A 19,716-nucleotide genomic window follows, 5' to 3' on the forward strand; every position below is an offset into this window, starting at 1 on the left:
TTGTTTTATATGTAATCCAAAAAGACCAGCATCCCTGTCTCATTAACCTCTCACAGTTTCATGACATGAATGTATTAAAAAGTACATTTTGTGTTTACTTGTATTGTCTTTGACTAATACTTAAATTGGTTTAATATTTTGAAACACTTAACAGTGAAAAACATGCAAAAACTAGGAAATCAGGAAGGGAAAACGATTTCTTTTTCTGCACCACTGTAAATAGGCCCTCTAACAAAGGTTATCTTGTCTACTTTTCTGTCTACTTTTGCTCTATGAGCAAGCAACAATTATATACTGTATATTTTTTTATTTAAAATGGCTTCTGAATTTTCTACTACTTAACCGTTTAGCACAAACCACAATGATCTGGATCTGGATATTGATATATAAATGTGTGTCTGTTTTTTGAGCGTGAATTTGTCTGCAAAGCACTTTGAATGGTAAGAATGACTGGAAAACTATATAAATCCATCTTATTTAGCAGTGTGAGAGTAAGCGTAATATAATTTTCCTTAAATGTTCCTATAATTTTTCTATGTATGGAAAAGTAATATTAACAATCAAACCGTTTTCTTAGTATCTTAACAGCCAGATAGTGACCACTCTGTGTAATATTTGCTCATCTGACTTTGTCACATGCAGGAAGAACCCATTTATGGAGAATACCAATAAAAGCAATCAACACCATTTACACATGACACAAGTAACTGTTGCATAATTCATGCAGATGGAAGATGTTTTTTGGTTCCCGACCTTTTAGGTGGTAGCACTGCCAGGATTCATGAGATTACCAAGAATGTGAAGTTATAAGAAGCACATAGTTATGCAAAAGGTTCTTTGTCTTTTATTCACATGTATATATCCCATAATACCTGGTACCTTCTGATTAGAGGTTTTGGAAATTAGCTGCACAAGTTTGAACAATACCATCCTTCGGTTGCATTTATTCCTTGAGTTGTTTGGTTCCAGGTTTCCTCATTCACTAAACCCTGGAATTCATTATATATTTATAGGACAACACTAAATGTTTCATAGGTACAATTTTGTATAAAAGGGCTATTTTTGGAACGGTTTCTTGTTGAATGAATAGACCAAAAACAGTTACACAACTATGAAATCATATGCTGTTCTGTTTTGCTTATTTTGTAGTGCAATCAAAATAAATGCCCTTCAAGTCCTAATGGAAAACTAAAGTCTCTGATAAAGAGCCCTGAGGTGAGTGGCTCCTGTTATGATCTGATCAGTTTATGTTTTTTATCTCATTATCTATAGCATCTTGGCTTTATTTTTAAATGTCTGTGCTTCAGTTGTCAAGACGGTTTTGAATCCGTTGATGTCCCAAAACACACAACTAAGTCTAGTTTGAACATGAAAGTTGTTTTGCTTAAGAGAGTTACATGGGCAATTTAAAAAAAAAGAAAACTATCATTGGTTGGTTATAAATTGATGCTTTGTTTACCAGCCAATTTTCCCACTCTGTACTATAAGCAACAATATCACCAAACCAACTTATTAAGTCTTAGTGATCCTAGAATGTAATTGAAGACAATGTCTTGTTTCATGTGTCCGTGCAATGATGTCCTTTTTTACCCTAAATAAGATCATGAGACTTGTGCAAGTGCCTCATTTTGAACTCACTTGCTTCTCTTTTCCCTGTAATGCTTGCTCCCTCCACCCCTGGCAAAAAGCCAGGCAGCTGAGACTCCTTGAGGACTTCCTTATGCTCCAGCATCTTCTTGTCAACATACGGCTCAATAGCTTAAAAGTTATGAGGATCACTTAAAGCTGCTACTACTTTTTGATTTAATTTACTTGGTGTCCATTATTTCAGGGCAAATGCCCATCTACTGTGATTCATTTGAGTTTAATCAAATTATATATTATGCATCACAAATGCACGCAGCAGGCACGAGAGACATATTAAAAAGGACACTATATTAATAAAACATATTTTCTTTTTTAATCAGATGGCCATTTGGTGAAACTTAGCATTAAAGAAGAGAATGGAAGTTATGTGTATTCTGGTATACTTATATAGTTTTAAGTTTTTTAAATTGTTTGCATTCATTTATTTGGTATGTTCTAATTTTACCCTTTAATTGTATATTTTCTAGCATATTTATTTTGTTTAACTCATCAGTTTTTGTCAGTGGGTAGGAGCTATTGGTCCAGGTTTACTGAAGCAGAATAAACATATTTGTCACAGGTCATAGAGAGGATGCTTCAATGCTTTTCAGCAAGCAATTCTATCATACTTATATTGTACATATTAAACAGGCTTGCGTCATGTGCAGGTCAGAAGTAACATACAAACATATTTTTTTAATAAATATCTAAATAAGCATGGAATAATTTGGAATGTTTTACCATCTTCTTTTTGGCCCTTCTCATGTATATTTCCATTCCCTTCATCTGCATTCTCTCTGCATCATTCTCTGAGTCTCCATTTTTACGACAGATGTTCCACAAAGAAGAGGAACATCTGGCTGCTGGGAGGCTATTTGTTCACCCTTTCATGTATCTCTTTTCTGTCCTTGCTGTCTTTTTTGTCATCTTCTGTTTTTTTTTCATGTATTTCTGCCGAAATTGTCAAATTTGGAGGCCCCGTAAATATTTGGAGACTTGAAAAATAAAATAAAAACTGTAAAAACATAAACAGTCCTCCTTGAAAAAAGAAAATCAGAGCTACTATACACATATTCACTCATGCCTGTGATGCACTCTTATGTGCACACACAACAAAACAAACATGAGCCTACCCTGTGCACACATGCATACACATTAACAGATGCAGATACACATACCCAGGGAGCATTTTTTAAACTATTGTTTTGGTTACTTTTCAACTGCAAGTGTAGAGGGTCCCCTGTGTAAACTCAGAAAGGCCGATTATTTTTTTGCGACTGAAGCTTTCTTGGTCCATGACTCTGTGGGACTCGGTGTCTGCATGTCTACTCACCAATGTCACGGAGGATCATTTGGTCACACAAAAAGCACATTCAGCACTGTTTGTGTTGTGACTCAAAGTGATTCACTCATGACAGCACACAGCTGAACAACTCCCCTTCCTCTTAACACCAGCATGAAGGTTTGCTTTAATATCTTTGTTCCTTTCACAGATGAACTTGATCATGAGAACCCACTGCTCTCAGGCTCTCCCCACTGCTATAGAATCACAAACATATGGAAAGAAATGAAATAGCTGTTTCAGGAAAATATGGATGAACATGACAATTACATAAATAGATATTTGACTACATATTTGAAAACAAATCAAGTAAATGTGCATATTTAAAATGAATATGGTTAATAGAACTGCTTGTTAAAGGCAAACAATCAATTACAAAACAATCTATGTTGTAATTCTGTATTTATTTGTCATTGATGTAGTTGCTGTCTTCCAGAAACATCTGGATTTTGTTCCTCAGCTCACCATTACCAAGGTGAACGTGTTTCATATGTAGTGAGTGTGTGGGTGTGAACGAGAAATAGTAAAACATACTGCCTTTTGAACATACCTAAGTAATGGGCTTCATAAAAGCATACCATTTACTCTGTTCTACTTTTACATTTTATAGCAACTGAAGGAAACATAATTACCTGATTGTGTTATAAAATGTTAACTTTGTGCCTGGAAAATACATAATAGCCCTCACTTTAGGTATGCTAATAACAGTGTATAATAAATGCTAAAGAAATCTGTTTATTAACAGAAGTTGTACAGTATTATGTGTAAGAAAAATTTAATGAGAAACAAACAGAAGGCAAAAAAAGCATCAGTTGTCTCAAGGTTTTAAAAACACAAATGCCATACACAATTTTCTTGGTAAGAAACCTTCCACATTTTCTATTTTTTCTACCTCTGAACTTATAAATGTTAATGTTGGCTAAAGCTATGAACACAAATGAAGCACATCTTTCAAACAAACATACATCGCAGGAACATTATGTTCTCTGTTTTTTTTCTTTATGAGAAAACAGGGCAAGCTGAAAAAGTCTGAGCCCCAATGTTTGTCTCACAGTATTTGAGATGGTATTTTCAAAACCAACAAAACTCTGACTTAACCCTTTAACTCAGATATATTAAATATCTGAGTTAATCATTTGTAACTTTGGATAGGAACGTTTTATGTTTTAGCATCTTTAAAAAAGCTTTTAGGTAATTTCATGCAAAAATCATAAAAAAATAATAATAAAAAAGTTTTTTTCATGAGCATGAATTGCTCCAATGCAAACAAGATTAAAATCAAATACCTCCCCACCCAGTTTCCAGCCATTGTTCTAAAATCCTAATGAAGGACTTCATTTTATTATGCCATAGGTCACATTACATGCCACCACTGCTCAATTAGATGTCATGCCTCCTCTGATTACACAAAAACAACATCAGGTCAACACGCACATGAGCAAGGTTACTTAAGGTTGACTGGCTCATTGTGAATGAAATAAACATCATATATGTATCTCTGAGAAAGTTGTAAAAGACGCTTTTCCACCTGCGTGTACACCCCACCTGATCAGGTCACACAAGACTTACTTTTATTTAGGAGATGTATTTAGTTGAGCTAAAATCTGGCATCTAACAAAGCTCAGGCTATAATTTCAATACTAACGGTTGCCCTGATGTCAGTCTAAGCTGTTTCCAAACATTTAAATGCATCTTCCTGAACTGACTCAATTCACCGATTGTGTCCAGACAAATCCACAGGATGTTCACAAATCTCCCCTCACACACACGTGTATTAACAGCAGTACTGTCTCACAGCAGGATCTGTCACGCACACTCATGATCTCACAGTGTATGCTCTGGCTATGGCTGGGAGCGATGTCTCTCCCTCTTAGTGTACACTCCAGCTATCTCCCTCTGTCTCTCAGATGGAGTTATGCCTCTCACTCTTATGAAGCGCTACCCTAGCCCTGTCTGTAGATGCTCCCCCTCCAAGTCAGAGAGTCGGACGGAACGCGCTGAACGCAACAACTCATCTTTTTCTTCTGACAGCAGCCGGCAGTAGGTGAAACTCTTTCTGTATCTTTCTTGCTTTTTCAAGATTATTATTTTTTTTTTTTAAATCAGTATCTGCCTCGTGTTTTAACATATGTAGCATGAAGTGAGGAACAAATTTAAAACCAAATTACAAGTAGCAGATAACCTATGTAAATACCTTTGTTAAATCTAATTGTATATTAATTAAGGAATAACATTTTTGAAGAACCTCTAATGATTGCAGTTCTCGATCCTGACAAAAACAAGCAGTGTGAGATACTTTCTAAAGAGCAGTTTTACATTTGACATGCAAATATTATGTGGGCTTCATTACTGTGCAAAGCAGAACACAAGAGAAGATGTTACTGCCAATAAAATGTTTTTCAAAGGAAAATGATTACATTTTATTTCTGTTACTTCAGAAATAAAGTGTAATCATTTTATTACTGATTAAGTGATTCAGTAAAACCAATAAACCAACTTTATTGGTTTTTGCTTTATTTGAAATAGTGCTTTCTTTTCTTCTGCATAGTTTCTTTGCTTTAGATGTCCAGAAGTGACTGATGTAAAGGTCTACCTTCGTAGTTTTCATCAATTGCAGTTTCTGAGTGATTAATGAACAATAAGCTACCTTAATTTACTGAATTTCATAAATTGTATTTATGCTTATTTGTTACTTTTTACACAACAGACAAGCAAAAAAAAAACAACAAAAAAACTATCAATTTTATTGATTTATTTTTTTTTGGGGGGGGGGGTGGGCTCTTATTTATCGGATCTCTTGTATACTAAGCAAGTTTACTTGAGTCATGCATGTTTTTAGAATTATACAAAAAATATTTTGAAAATATTGTCTAACACCTCTTAAGATGATTACTGGCCAGCTGCAGCCATGTTGTTAAGATGTGGTGAACTATGTTTCCATTTTAAAAAAACGAAGCTGTGGCGGATGCAAAAGAGGTCAGTTACTTACATAACTAACTTAAGTCTGTGTGAACAGATTGCAGCTTTTCTACACAACTTAGTGTTGATACTCGGTGCAGTGAATTTAAACATGTTTTTATGTCCGTCTGTCTGGAAGTGCTCCTCTTCATTTTTTATTAGATTATACAAGGAAGTGAACGGCAGCGAGCAATTCACTTCTTCTTTAATGGGCAGTTATTATTGAAATCATTCCTTTCAGAAAAATCATCTAACAGACCTCCAACCTGGAAATCTGCAGATTTTTATTTGAGTGAGATTAGAGGGGGGTTTGCAGGCATATTGGCATTATAATTTGAAACCAATGACTTTCAAAACATTACAGTACTGCACCACACAACTTAGGTAATTATGCATTAATGGATGATTCTCCATTAGTTTTTTACATTATTTAGATTTAAAATAATAAGACTGTCCCAATTTAGCGCAAACACTTTAAAAGTCCTTGAAATGTTCTGTATTTCACTGTATTTTTAAAATACACTCAAAATCTAATAAAACTTTGATTGGTACATAAAGCTGCAAAGACACTCTTGTTAAGAATTTGATGGTTCAAAACATGGGTTAAGTTGTCAATATATCAGCAAATATAGATTCCTTATGACCAGTGCATGAAACTGCTTGTATAAATTATCATTTTATCTGAGCGGCAATATGCAGTAATGACAAAGGAGTGATGGAAATTTTGCATTTAGCCTTTTAAAAGCGGACAATGTCTAAATGCAAAACTGTAGTTTGTATTCCAGACGTGTGACTTAATAATGCTTGTACGTGCTCTCCAGAGGTTCTGCTGACCACCTTTGTTGTCTCATTTCCAAATACAACTCTATCCTCAGGCAGAGACTTAAATATAAAGCTAAAATTCAGTGGTCTCTCTTTTAGAACACATTTCTTTTTGCCCTAATTTTCTCTCTGAAGCAACAGTATGTGAGGTGAACTTTTCCAAAAGATCATTTGAAGACAGGAATTCTGTCCCTTATTTACTTTATGAAAACTAAAGTGAGGCATTTCAAACTATATATAAAGTTTAACTAGCTGGTCTGAAAATGATTTTCCCAGATTTCACAAGAGGATATAATTAGTACAAATGTTTGTTGTTTTTAAGCAAAAGAATTATGCATGCAACGTTCAGGTGAATGTCAGATTATCTGACACTGGAAGGGATAACCTAGCTGTGGAAGCACAATGACAGACAATCACATCAATAGGACTTTATAGATATCATGAGAGGTTTTCAATCCTCTTAGCTACATTGCAAATGCAAGTCAGGAAGCACCATCCTAACTGATGCCGCCATCCCCAAAGTTTGGGGGTAGCAGGGTTTACAGTTTTTTTTATGTTTTGACGCTGGAGAGGCTTGTGCGGTTCTCAAATTAGACAGCATTGAGGGGAAACAACTTTACCACGAACCTCACTGATTTAAACCAGCTTGGTCAGAAGGAATTGGTCAAAATTCCAGAAAGTTCCAGAGGTTTTTGTAAGAAACTTGTAGGAAGATACTCAGAACATTTGACCCAAGTCATAAAATTTAAAAGCTATGTCTACCAAGTAAGGAAATGTGAGGTTTCTGCCTTATCACGACCCAGTAAACCATTGAGAATTTTAAAACTGACCCTCCCAATAATCACACACTGCATAAAATGGAGTTCCAACAAATGTGACACACATACTTCAGAAAATGGAAATAACTTTTCCATGTTTAGACTTATGCAGCACAAGTTTTTCAAATTGCCAGCATACATGGCAAGATGAATCTGTAACTGAGTCTCTAACTTTGTGTCTTTGTAGTGATAGGTGATTAATGCATGCGGACATTATAGCCTTGGCTTGGAGAATCATCACTTTTAGTACCTTAACAAAATATAAGATATGCTCTTTATTTAAAATGACTCAAACTGATTACTGCAGGTCTTTGATGATAGAGTAATGTTGGTTTTAGTTAACCTCGGTCTACTTCGTAAACTGCTTCATGTGGTTCTTGCTACAAAATTATCCAGAAGTCCAGGATTTTCAAGTATAGCTCAGTTGTTTTCTAGCAGGCTAAAGGAAACATCACAGCAAGACTGATTTGTTTAAAATCTAAAGAAAAAATTACGGATGAATGCGGTTAGTTGTATTATAGCTGCTGACGTGTGCCTGCTGTGACATCAACATGTTGTGCAATAAGATATTAGTCCAATAAGACAACATTAGTTTGCCACCAATGTTGCTATCTTATTGGTGGCAAACTTTTTAATATTGTTAATTAGTGTAAGTATAACTAAGTAAAACAAGTTTGTGTTTGTGTTTGTATTAAAGACTATTTTACAATGTATTTTTGAGAAGGTGCGAAAAGTTACAGAAGATTAAATTCACACATCTATGCTTTAATTAAGCATCTGCGTACCTTTATTTAGATCCAAAGAGCTTACAGCAACACAAGTAAGTCATGAACTGTTTTGTATTAAAAAGTGAACACATGAATAAACACACTTATTTCTTTCATGTGGATTTGTTTGGAATAGAAAAAAGATAAATTGGTTCTCTTTTCTGTGTTTTCTGTGTTATTTCTGTTTGTGCCTGTCCCTGTGGCTTTAAAGATTCTGCATGTGAAGCAGCACACTTTGTTTATACGAACATACATTTTCATAAACTTTAACTTCTCTTTACTTTTAAGGAGACAAACTCATGTGTCCTATCAAAGGTACATTTATCTCTACAGTGTATGGTGGCACAGTGGTTTCATCTGTCACCTTTGTTTATATCATCACTGGGATGTAGAGGTTGTGTGGTGCCTCTGTGCCTCTGTGGCTTTTATCTGGGTAGTCTGACTCAGTGAAAAAAGTCCAGGGTTGGTTAACTCGCAATACTAAATTGATAGTTGGTGCAGTTTATTGGCAGTGTTTTAGTAGCACATAAAGTAAAGTAGTATATAAATGGGTGTTTTTTTTTAACAGATTTGTTCCTACCAAAAAGCTAGTTACCTTTCCCAAAGTGTGTAGCTGGAAGAGCAGAGAAGGAATAAACGTCTGAGGAGCAATTCTTGTGAAAATATAACAGTGGAAAAAATATGTGATGACAAACATATGGCTGCTGTTTTGTTATTTTTATGAAATGCATAATCTAAGCATTTCATGTTTCTACAAACAGTGTTTTATTTGTCAAAATATGGTGACTGGTAACTAGTAATCAACACTTAAACCATCTGTAGTTTATGTTCTTATCTTCAGCTTTAATTTATCTTGGTTTAAAATGCAACTTTTCTTGACTATTTGACGCACTATATTATTAAACTATAGTGTTTCTTTTTTAGTGTTGAAATGAGTCATCTGCCAGTACTGAGTCCCAATTTGATTTGATAATCTTTCCCCTAAAACAGGAAGAACTTTAGGATTTGTTTGTGAAGATGTATCTCCCTTGACTCATAAAGCTGCAGTATTCAACTCAGAACTGGAATCTGGTGACAATGTTTTAATGCAAATAATTTGGTAAAATGCTAGGCAAATGGTTCTGTTTCTTTTCTGTTTTCATTAAACTCACTTATAATACAGCTCCTAACATATTTAGAGGAGTTCCAGTTAATTGTGTTTGGATAAAACATTAAAAAAAGCTTTGCTGGGACTGGGAGCTGCAGCAGCCAACACAGTCATTTTCAAATTAGATATTAAGATGTTTTTTTTTTTGCACTTTTGCAGCTGTTTTTCTCCAAACTTTTAAAATGATTTTGATTTTCTTCCTCATTATAATTATATTACTATTATATAGACAGCTAAAGTCACCCAGTCTATTAAATATCTTATGTCTCTTTTCTCCACAGCATTTTCCAGTTGTGAGCAGGGCCTTCATGGATTCTCCTTACAATGGCAATGCGTCCTTGCAGACGTCCACATCCAACCTCAACGCCAGTTACTCACGACCTTCAGAAGCTGAGGATGATGGAAAAGTGTCCAGTGACACCATTTGGCTGTGGATCGCCGTGCTTGCGACCATTGGGAACATAGTGGTGGTGGCTGTGGTGTGTGCCTGTGCCTTCTGACACAGAAGAGGAGCAAGGCAGGAACATGACTGTCATCAAACGTTCAGACCTTCTTTGAGTTTCTTTCTTTTTCTTGGTTAAAATGAAAACAAACAAACAAAAAAGGTTTCATTGGTAAATCAACGCAGTCATTGATTTGTTTCTTTCATAGAAATATAACTCACCAACCTTTTAAAACAGTAATAAAAAGTATGAAACCCATTGAACATTAGCTTATTTTTACCAACAAAGTGCAACAACTAAAATAACACAAAAATAGGTGGAAACTTCAAGACAATCAAAACTAGCATTTTATGTTTTAGTAATTTGTGATATATAATCCTTTCATTTTCAAGAACATAGAACTATATTGGGCTGCACAGTGGCGCAGTTGGTAGCACTGTTGCCTTGCAGCAAGAAGGTCCTGGGTTCGATTCCCGGCCGGGGTCTTTCTGCATGGAGTTTGCATGTTCTCCCTGTGCATGCGTGGGTTCTCTCCGGGTACTCCGGCTTCCTCCCACAGTCCAAAAACATGACTGTTAGGTTAATTGGTCTATCTAAATTCTCCCTAGGTGTGTGTGTGTGTGTGAATGGTTGTTTGTCCTGTATGTCTTTGTGTTGCCCTGCGACAGACTGGCGACCTGTCCAGGGTGTACCCCGCCTCCCGCCTGGAACGTAGCTGGAGATAGGCACCAGCAACCCTCCCGACCCCATTAGGGACAAGGGTGAACAGACAATGGATGGATGGATGGATGGATAGAACTATATTCACATCAAACTGTTAAAATTAAGTCTGTAGATATTGGTTAGTTTTTGTATAATTTATTTAAATACAATTTAGAGGAACAATGATGTTGACCCAGTTTAAAATGCATATCTTTTTTCCCAGAAAATGGTTCAGCCTGTATTTGGAAGAACATGTCATGTCTCCAGGTCTGCCCTTTATAGCCGAGCAATAACCAGGTCACAGAAAGGTCGTTTTCAGTTTCCACATGAGTTGCTTATTAACATTTGTTAAATGAGCCCAAAGCAAATACCTGCATTTTTTCTCTTTGTCACAGGTATTTAGTTCGAAACAAAATGTGACCTCAGAATAAAAACATCATGCGTGCTGCTGGTTATGCAAACGAGGCCACGATTTTACAAATAAAAGGTATATCAGTCCATACGTTGGTGACTGAAGCACATGTTTAACAGATATCGTGATTAGAGCAGATGAAACCTCAATCTCTTTGAAATCAGAAAACAGGCCATCATTCAGTTATGATAGTAAGTATTGAAACAGTGTTAACAGTGTTTGGGAATTCAATATTTCAATTAATGAAAACATTAAACGCCATCCTGCTTATTTCTTACTGTTGTTTATTCCTTTAGTTTTTAGTGTTATTTTTTTCAGCATCCTAAACGCTATTTTCTTGACTGACTGCACAGTTGGCCTGGTTGAGTCTGAAAGACTTTTTGACCTTACAAAGCAGTAAATCCTGATCATAACAGCTGCATAGCTACTGTGTCTGCCATGTTTTTGTTTCCTTCAGTGTTGCATGCCTTTCACTCTATAATGTCATTGTTCCTGTAAAGTTCTCCTCTGAATTTTCCCCAACTGGACTAGAGCAGTGCATTGTTTTGGGGGATTAGAGGGAGAGTTGCATTGGGTTTATAAAAATCTGTAATTATCATTTGAAATCTATGTGTGTGTCTTTCATGTTAGTAAAGGAGTAATTGAGCAATTCCACTGAGAGAACAGTGTTTAAAGAAAAACATAGATTTGGAAAAATTATATGCTGCCTTTCAGATTTAGCCACATATATGTAAATAAAGCTTCAAGGGAGACCTGATCACTATCACATCTACAAAATCAAGAAATCATTAAGTAAAATCAATCAGTCTGACAACATGAAGTAGGCTGAAGGTTCATGTCCTCAAAAGAAGTGAAAGAATGTGGGGAACAAAGTTATTGACAGCCTCATTTCTACGGCTGTAGGACTCCAGCAAACGAAAGAGCCGTTATCCAAAAATATTAAGAAAGAGCACCTCAGTGACTCATATAGGGAGTCACCAAAGAACCCATCACAATATCTGGAGCACTACACAGTTCTTCAAAACAGCGGATAAGCCTGGCCTGCAAAAATTAGTCCAAAACACAGCAACAGGGTCATATTGCCAACTCCAACCACAAGGAGATTTAAGGAGGAGTAGAAAAAACAAATGAGCTGGATTAGCAGTGCATATCAACAACTAAATGTGTCATCCAGGACACTTTGCAGTGGAATATGATCTCTGCTGCCCAGACATTGCGCTGTTATGTCATGATAGTCACGTGACTGTCATACAGCAATACTCTTCAGTCAGAGGTTTCAGATATGTTGCACGACTGACTGCTACTGGAGATCCTTCCTGCCCACAGTACCGACATCCTCAACAACTTTTCAGATAGTTGGATTTTAAAAGTTACAATGACAATTAATTCCCCATTGAAGTAAAACATATTTTTGAATGGAACTGAGTTGAATTAAGAGCACTTATTATATAAATGAATTAATCATTGTTAGATTTTAAAATGTGTTTGATGATCTGAAACAGGCCTGGAAAAAAAAAAAAAAAGCAAAAACAGAACAAATCTGCAAGGGAGAATTACTTTGTTACAATATTACACATCAAAGAATTAAGAAAAATAACTTTTTCCATTTTCTGTATCTGTGGCTTTTTATTTTCTATTTCTCAATATTTCAGCAAACTCAAAATTTTTCCAACTCAAAACGTTCAGCTGACACATCTTGCCTAAAAGGAGACTAAGGTCCAAAAAAGCCAAATGGATAAAAAGCGATTTCCCAAAGACAAATGGCTCAATTGAACTGTTACTTATTGAAATTTAACTACCAAGATAGGGCTCACATAGGGGCACATCTCTCTGTTAAGGTCATTTTTCTCCTCATTATTCGAATACACGTATCATTAAAACTTGTGCTGTGACTCGAGTTCCAGTTCTGTCTAGATCAGGGAGACTATTAGCGAGGATGTTAGTTTTTAAACAGCCAATGTGGAAGAATAAATGAAAGAAGACACTGAAGGGGAGAGAAGTGGTGGAGACACGAGAATAATGAGGCAAGATTAAGTCACAGAATATCTAAAAACAATGGGAGACTATTTAAAACTCTGCTCGTTTAATCAGATGAACTCTTGTGTCAAGAAGCACTTTGTCTTCAGTACCGCAGGGAAACCATCAGAGTAAATTAAATGTTGTTGGATCTTTTGCACAGAGATGTTAAGATGACCCAACTCAATAGTTACAAGAATTTGATTTACATGTAAAACCCAAAAGTCCAAGCATCAGCTGTGAACAGTGACCTCTACTAAAAAAAGCCAAATCAGTTTATATTAATATTGTGAGAACTTTGTGCTAGATGAGAACTTTATGCACTTTTTTTTGTAAAATACAACCAAAATCTTTTAAATGAGTATCATTAACAAGGATGCATACTAGTTTTTCAACAGATGAAAGCATTTCACTTTCGGTTTGACCAGCATTCTGTTGCCCATCTCAGATTAATGAGCTGTAACGCACCTCTAGAGCATCCCATCCATATTATGTCATGTCCTCAAATTACCTGCAACACAAGACATACGAAGTTTCAAATGTGTATGCACTTCATTGTGGTTAACGGTTAATGACTTTATGAGAATATGTAGATGTAAAATCTTATTATAAGTGCTCTATAATACAGGCTGGCAACCTGTCCAGGTGTACCCAACTTCTTGCCCAATGACTACTGGAGATAGACACCAGCTCCCAGTAGCCCTGCAAGGATATGAGGGTTTAGGATATGATACCACAGAAGGGACACAAATAAATGCATGCAAATGAGAACATTCATATTTGGAGGCAAAGGTCAGTGACTCATGTTTACTCTACAACAATGAGAGTTAGAAAAAAATTTAATTACAAAAACAGGAAGCACTCATCCTATCAGCTCAATGAGCATTGTGAGAACATGACATCCGATGAGAGAGAGGAAAATAGAACTGAAGAATGATGATGAATTAGAGGAGACAGAGGAAGAATACGAGGTGGTGTGAGGAAGATATCTGAAGAAAAGTTGTCATCACTGACTACTGTTTGTCAGGATGACAGGGAAGGAAATTGAAAGGGTTATAATTTGAGCTTTAAGGAGGTAATATGAAAAACAGTGAGGGAAGAAAAGTAAAGAGCACAAACAGGGCAAAAGGAAACAGGAAATGGAGTTGCATTTATTGAGAACGAACTGATTGTCTCATTTTTCTTTCAGTTGGCTTATTTTTACTACCTCTGTCAACAGGATTAAGCTTAAATTTATTTAGGCATCCAAAATCTTGTTGAAGACTAGCTCTTATTGTAAAGGTTTTGTTCAACTAGTGTTCTTAGCTTCATCCATCTTTAAATGAACACTGACCATGTTCTCTGTCTCTGCTGAGAAAAAGCTTTATGCCACATGAAGAGCGTTCTTTTATGTTTGCTGTGTCCCCCACATGACTTGTGGGAAATTGTAAGCAGGACCTCTTTTGGATGTCTTACAACAACAGTACAATCTTGTAGTTTTTTTATTTTCTTGTTTTTTTTTTTACTTTGCTGTGATCTGTTTTGTGAGAACAAGGGTTAATATTTCATGACTTAAAGTTACATTCAAAATACACCTAAATGATAGAGGGGATGCACAGCTTCTAAGAGTATACTCGTGCAAACAGGGCCATACAGCAGCATGCTTATAAGGTATTACACAAAATCCTCACAAGAAATGGATCTCTATGGAAAAATGAGCAATGGTGTGATGTAAAAAACAGAAGCACATCACTGTTCAGATTAAATAATTGAAATAGGTCACTTTCAGTATTTAAGTTGCTAATATTGCAGCCCATTCCCAGCTGTGGATATGATGTCTTTCTGACTCTTCACTTTGATGGACAAACTCTTCACAGACTCACAAATCTATTTCTGTTTTCACTTTGATATATTTCAATATGTTTATACGTTGGTTGTCATCAGTACATTTTATTAGACAAATGTATATCTATTGCTCCTTCCATGCTTTTATTATTTAAGTAGTAAGACCTCAATGGCCTTACAACCTAAATAATAAAGATGACCAAGAATCTGAGCCAGTATGGTGCTTTGGATTTGTTCATTCACTGACTTTCACCAAAATAAATACCACTATCCCAGTATCACCATTTACTTTTTTTTAAAACAATCAATTGACATATAAATGTGCCTTTAAAAACTTCAAGAGTCAATACAGACCTTTTCTATTCCATATTCATCCATGAGAATATCATACCTTATATATATTTGCAAATTATAACTTTCCTAACCCCATTTTGCAACTGCAGGTACAGTTAGTGCCTGCAGTTTCTTGTGATTGTTAAAAAGTGGTTTGTCTGGCAAGGGCAATTTTTCACTCACCCTTTGAAAAAAAAGGATAAAATGAAATTCCAACTCCTGCTTCCTGGAGAGAAGTCAGAATACAACCTGAGTCAAGGAAATTGCAGCTGACAGCATAGTGAGTTATTATCACTAATCATTTCTATATTAACAAAGAGTTGTGTAACTGGCCGTTTCCTTGTCCCCGGACAGTTTGAAAGGTCTGATTAATGACATTCAGTTTATGATTTTATCTTAAAGGGAATAATTTCATAGATGTGAAATGACAGGGTTTAATTCTAATGTCACTCAAATATTGAATAGGAATGTGATTATATAATCGTTATGACTACTGCTCCATTATATAAAAAAGAAAATTCATCATGAACCTACCACAGGATATCTCACATAAAAACTTTTATTTTCCTTTAAAAAAATGGATAAAATGATTCTGCAGCAGAAATATATGAAACTCTCTTAATGATCATTTATAATCTGGCAAATTTAAAATGAATAAATGACAAAAGCAGTGTGATGAAATTTTAAATGATGATTGTGCACTGTACAAAGAGGCATGTTTTAAAAAAACTAATTTTCTGTTTTGTTTAGCCCAATTCACCAACATGTAAAGTGGATAGCAATGTAATCAAAATACAGAGATTTCTTTGTACTTTTCTTTGTTACTTTTAATCAGTCCTACACATTCAATTTATGATTTTATCTTAAAGGTTAAATTGACAGCAAAAGACTCTGGGGTCATCGTGGGGCTGAAAATGTTGCTGAAGGAGACTTTGAGTCAAAGAGGTCCAGGATCCATGTATTGCCCCACTCATTAACAAAATCTTATCTTTTCTCTGAGCCAAAGCCACATCAACTCCATAGTATCACTATCCCTGTAATCCCCACAGAAATAGTAAAAATAAAAGTATTCCAGGTGGAGATGTTTACAGAAATGTTCTCAGGTTGCAGTGGGGTTTAAATGAAATGCTCATTACCTTGTGTGAATGGGGCTCACATTTTTGAGTTATGCAATAAGGGGCAAGTCTGAATTCACACGACATCTCTGTGGGTGTAATAAATGTGTATTTGTGTGTGTGTTAACACTTCTGGCTATCCCAGACACTCCATCTGGAGTTCTGCCAGGCATGATTGTCTTTGGGGGAATGAGGGACCCTCAAACACACAGACAAATGGGTCATTCAAATACACAAACACAACACATTCCTGAGCACTAATCCATCTATCATCCGTCCATCTAATCCCAAACAAACACACACATACATTATTTTAGTGATTTAATGTCTTATTTATCCCCTGTATCAAAAGATTGAAGCTACGTTTATAGTTGACGCATTGAATCGGGTGCAAGGGGACGTGCGTTGGCCTCAAACTCTGCCTCGTGCCTGGTCAAGCACGGATGGCACGCGCCACTGTTCACTCAAGCTGGGCTGTTTGGAAAGTGCTCTTACAGAGCCAATCACCTAACACTGGCATTTTTACAATCCCTCTATAAAGGCCCATTTGTGTCATGTTTGTGTCAAGTATAAGCGCCACACTTCTTGGTAAACGGACACAACTATAGCTCAGCTATAGCTCAACTATAACTATAGCTCATGATTTCATTCACCAACAGGCCTGGCCCAAGGCACAAGCAAACTAAGCAGCTTCTTAGAGTCCCGGGGCCATTAAGGGCCCAATAAGTGGAACAGATTTATTTTATTCAAGCAACAATTTCTATGTGATTATATGAACAAAAACACACAATTTTAGTATAAAGTTGGGATTTATTTTACAATAATATATATTTCATTGTGCAGAAATCACTTTTTATGCTGTTAAAAGAAAAAATAAATTGTTCTTGGGGTCCCCCTAGTGGCTGTGGTAGGTCATGCTTCACTGGTAATATGAGCTGCTGTGCAATTGTGTCAAATACAAAAATAACTCTCTTCAATTGTGGATGGATTTAAAAAAACAAGCAATCACTTAGTATGTGTTTTAAACACATATTAAACAACGTGTAATATATAAGGTTTAAACAGCATAATTGTTGTGATTTGCTGACCTTTCTCAGGATGAGTCAGAGAAAAAGGGAATTTGTGAATTCACTCAAGTTATGTGAGTGTCCAGAAAAGGAGACTGAGACAAAACGCATTTGGTGACTGTCACCACAGATGTGTGCATTTCCTACCTTGTAAGGACCATTTTTCCAACAAATACTTACGTTGTGAACACTCAGTGCTTTTTATGGGGCCCAAGGATCAAGCCCCATAAGAAGTGCAGCTTTTAGTTTATGGGTTAGGATTATAACTAAGGTGTGAATTGAGCTTAGCCTTGCACTTGTAATGGTTTGATATAAGGTGAGGGTGAGGATTAGGCAATAGAAATAAATAAAAAATGAAAGAAAGTCAAAGCGAAGAAGATTGCATTGACTTAATTATTACTTATGTGTGTGCGTGGGTGCGGGTGTCATGAATTTGATGCATTGTGGGGATCGTTTTGTTGTCACATATTATATTGTGGGGACTCACTACTTTGTTCCAAACAAGGAGACATTATGTTTTTGGGTTAGGAGTTAGGGTTAGAACTAAGGTGTTTGGGTTAGGGTAAGCGTTTGATGCGCGTGATGATTATGGTCAGGCTGTAGAAATGAATTGAAGTCAATAGAAAGTCCCCGCAAAGATAGACAGACAAACATCTGTGTGTGCATGTGTGTGTGTGGTTGTCTTTCCAGTAAAGAATGACTCACCCTTACTCATTCTAAAGATTAGCACACTTTAAAAGCCAAGTTTAAACGCCGTCTGCAGAAGATACTTTCATGCTTCCTGCCAAAGCTCTAATCAAGTCTGTGGATATAAACTATTTACAGTTTCAGAATAGACCTAGGATTTCTGAAAATTCAAACTGAGCAGCAGCACATGTTCGAATGGGCTCGCTTTCATTTAATATTAACTAAAAATCTGAAAGATATATTTCCATGTAAGTGCTGGAACTCTGTTACACTGCCTACAAAGAGTATCAGATGAAGGAATGATCACAGTAATCCAGGGTGTACATCTTGAACAAACAGGCTATGCACACATGAAGCGCTGTGGTACAGGAATGGTTTTTGGCCCTTTAATTAAAAAAAACATAATCTTATTCTCTAAGCTGTGTATTTATCCCAGAAAACCTCCAGAGCCACTTTTGAACGTTACACCCCCAAAACCTAATTCAGTTCCACGTCATGTCATTACGACTAAATTTATCCCAATAAGGGTCACACTTCTATTGGTACACTTTGCAACAAAATACATATTAAGTTTCATTTCAGAAGCCTGAAATTTACTGTAATTATCAGGTACTTGTCTTTTCTTGCATCATCTTTGCTTTCACATTTTCAGCATGCAGCTTTGATTTTTGTTTTACTTTTCCTCTTGCAAACCTTCTTAACCCTAAATCTAACCTGGTAGAAGATTCAGTAAAGACTGAATCTAAAGCTATATGTCAGTATTAACATATGTACAACATATGTTGTTTAGAGTGTATTTCTCAAAACAACTAGTACACACCGTGTAAGAGTCAGATCTTAGTGACACTACCTGAAAATGTGCAAGACGGATCTATGCATTATTTACTCAACCACTTGTAATCTAGAGTTACAATAAGTGAGGCAAATTAGTATCAATCAGTGAATACATGTTTCAGATTTTTACTGCATGTGCTGCTTCCAGTTGTAATTTGTTTATGGAACTGTACAAAAACAAAGTACATTGTTTTTTTGGTACATACATAAGAAACTCTCTTTGGCTGAAGTTATGCTCAACAAGCATCATAAGTGAAAGCTGAGGTTCACCTGATAGAAATTGTTCAGTCTGGGAGACATTTTCAGGAAAGAATGAGTAAGAAATGCATAAAATTCTTACATTTTGACAAATAGTTCATGCCTAATAGTATGCAGTTAGTGCATACTATTAGACATGCATAAGGACAGTTCATTGCAACACTGCAGATGATGTTTTGTTCCTGTTGGTTCTGAGTGAGAAACTGCCTGGTAGCTAGTCAGACAGCAGACAATCTATGATCTGAAATACTGAGCGAGAGATCTTAGTGTGATATTTCTACTTCAAAAGGGGATGTTCACATGAATATTTACTTATGGAGAAAACTGATTTAATTAACTTGATTAATTCATTTACCTAATGATGTAATGTTTTAAATTTCATTAATAAATGAAACAATGGAGGAAGCCTTTTATGTCACATAAATTAAGAGCCTAAAAGCTTTCAAAGTGGATCCATGTAATGTTTTGTTAATGCTTGTGTGTGTGTGTGTGTGTGTGTGTGTGGGGGGGGGGGTAAATGTGCGCATGGGTGGGGATGTGTGTGT

The 19,716-nt window shown here is 35.9% G+C and overlaps 1 long non-coding RNA gene across 1 annotated transcript; it reads left to right on the forward strand.

Annotated features, from left to right (window-relative positions):
• Positions 1–2,847: 2,847 nt before the first annotated feature.
• On the forward strand, positions 2,848–10,181 carry LOC114161390 (uncharacterized). Its single transcript, XR_003599007.1, has 4 exons — positions 2,848–3,088; positions 3,391–3,443; positions 4,876–5,008; positions 9,762–10,181. It is a non-coding gene; the product is annotated as an uncharacterized LOC114161390 (long non-coding RNA).
• Positions 10,182–19,716: the final 9,535 nt, after the last annotated feature.

Source organism: Xiphophorus couchianus, chromosome 18 (assembly GCF_001444195.1).
Source record: "Xiphophorus couchianus chromosome 18, X_couchianus-1.0, whole genome shotgun sequence".
Lineage (NCBI taxonomy): Eukaryota > Metazoa > Chordata > Actinopteri > Cyprinodontiformes > Poeciliidae > Xiphophorus > Xiphophorus couchianus.